General features: G+C 47.3%; 1 protein-coding gene across 6 annotated transcripts in view; it reads right to left on the reverse strand.

Annotated features, from left to right (window-relative positions):
• Positions 1-2,147, reverse strand: part of TMEM225B (transmembrane protein 225B) — a 53,181-nt gene that overhangs the window by 11,759 nt on the left and 39,275 nt on the right. For 3 of the 6 annotated variants that reach the window (XM_027772509.1, XM_006150153.3, XM_027772508.1), the window contains one exon: positions 1,720-1,851. The gene's annotated coding sequence lies outside the window, so the exon portion shown is untranslated. Of the gene's footprint in view, positions 1-1,168; positions 1,345-1,473; positions 1,535-1,554; positions 1,576-1,719; positions 1,852-2,147 lie in introns of those variants that run through there. The other 3 variants (XM_006150156.3, XM_006150155.2, XM_006150154.2) reach the window with 3 other exon arrangements.

The following is a 2,147-nucleotide window of genomic DNA, read 5'->3' on the forward strand; positions in this document are numbered from 1 at the left end:
CAACTGTATATAGCAGAGATAGTGTAATGGGAGAGGGGGAAAGGGCAGAGGGTCAAACATGGGGTAAAGAACATACATATATGTATACATATGTATGAAAGTAGAAATGGAAATTATTGATGATAACATGCATGATTAAGCCACTATGCAATTTATTCTAGATGGGAAACCACATTTAGTACATTGTGATGATGCTCAGGGAATGAATGGTAAGTAATTTTTAAAAAAAGTTGCAGGAGAAAAAAAACACAGTAAAACTGTTCATATTGAAATTTTTAAAAAATGCATATTTGATGACTGCAGTAAGCTATATAGCCCCAGCTGGATACTACTTTATAATATGTTCATTCTGCTCACTGGGGTTTATGCCTAAAGTCAGACTTGGGTTCATGTATAGGTATATATCAGCTGTGCTAGCTATTGGATATATCTAGACTAATTAAGCTCATTAGCAAATCAATTTAATGGGGGGGGGGTAAGGCATAGAAAGCAACCATGGATACCAGAGACAATGTGGGAGGAGGGTAGGACACGGCAGAGAGTGAAGGATAAGGAATCAAGGATGGCAAAAAACAAAGTATACAAGACATAAGAATTGGAAAATTATTTGCTGAAAACATGTATGTTGATGTGCTTGATTGAACCAATACACAGTGTATTTTGGATGGAAAAAAAAATAAAAATAAAAATAATAAAAAATAAAAAAGATAAGCTATCAAAAAAAATGGGAGAGAATAGATTACATAGATTAACCAACTTTTTAATTTGCCAAGAGCACTCAAAACCAAACTAAATCCTTTTAACTACCATCACTGACTCATTCTTTCAAATTATTTTCAAAAGGACCTATAACACTGTCCAGTAGAAGAGCTATAAGCCCTGCAGGGCCTGGGCAGCATCACACTGGCTTCACTGCAGGTTCCTCAGTACCAGGAGGCAGGAGGGTCCCTGCCTGGGGACCTGATCTGCAGCTCAGGCACCTCCCAGTCCTTGCCCACCTCCCTGGGACGGCTGGCCACAGCTCCAGGGAGTGAAAGAAGTGGGCCTACCAAAGTCCACCCTGGGTTGCAATGGGGAAGAGCCCAGGACAGAGGCGACCGAGCCACAATGAGCTCACTTTCCACCATTCTCTCTAGTGAATTTGTGGCAGCTTGGGCTGCAAACTGACCAAGGGTGGCCAGAGGTTCTTCCTTGCTGACAACGCTCCTTGGCCCTCTCCTCTGAATGCCAGGACTCCGTCTTCCAATGGTCTCAAAACCACAATGACATTTTCAGGACCCTAACGTGGAACTTAACTTGGCCTTCACCCCAGACCACACCAGGTAGTTAGTATTCAGCCTTGTAGGAAGGAGGGGTTTTGGAGCTGGGTTTTCTGAGCCCTTTCCCCGCCCACTTCCCTCGCCCCCTACTGGCTGATCTCCCCCGCCTTTCTGGGGCGCCATCAGGGTCACCCATCCCAGGGACAGGGCTCGCCTCCAGGGGGAGGCCCCTTGGACCCCTCTGGATTGAGGCCATGGTCTTGGAGCTTCCGTTGGTCCCATAGGTCTTGCCTACCTCCGCCTTCCCCGCAGAGCCCACGCGAACAGCAGTTCCGCTCCCCCAACCCCCTCCCAGCTGGAGCACTGCAGAGGAGCTCAGCTGCCCCTGCCGCCTGTCAACGGCCCTCACCTGGACAGTGGGTGCGATAACTTGGCCATTGCCTTTGTTGGCGTTACTGACCTTGCTCACAGATGGATGGGAGTTGAAGAAATCAGCGGTCAGCTGGATCTGAATTCAAATTCCAGCTCTGCCATTACCAGCAGGGTGACTTTGGGTAAGTTACTTCTCTTTTCTGGGAGTCAGTTTTCTCATCTATAAAACGGGAATAGTAATAGTAATTCTTCATTGCTGAAAAGGTCCAGAGCTGCGCCTGGAAGCAATATGTGTAGATAGCGCTAAACAGTAGCTCCAGAAGGAGCTGAGTCTCTCCAATTCCTCCAAGGTACTGCAGCCACTCCCTTTCCCCAAGACCCTTGCTCATTCCCAACCTAGCCCCACCCCCATGCATTCTGATCCCCCTGCAGGCTTCACCACCTTCTTGTGACTATCACCCCATCTTTGCCCTCCCATGAGGCTGTCTGCTCCACTCAGCAGCAGGCATGATATCC

Source organism: Tupaia chinensis, unplaced genomic scaffold, assembly GCF_000334495.1.
Source record: "Tupaia chinensis unplaced genomic scaffold, TupChi_1.0 Scaffold000279_1, whole genome shotgun sequence".
Lineage (NCBI taxonomy): Eukaryota > Metazoa > Chordata > Mammalia > Scandentia > Tupaiidae > Tupaia > Tupaia belangeri.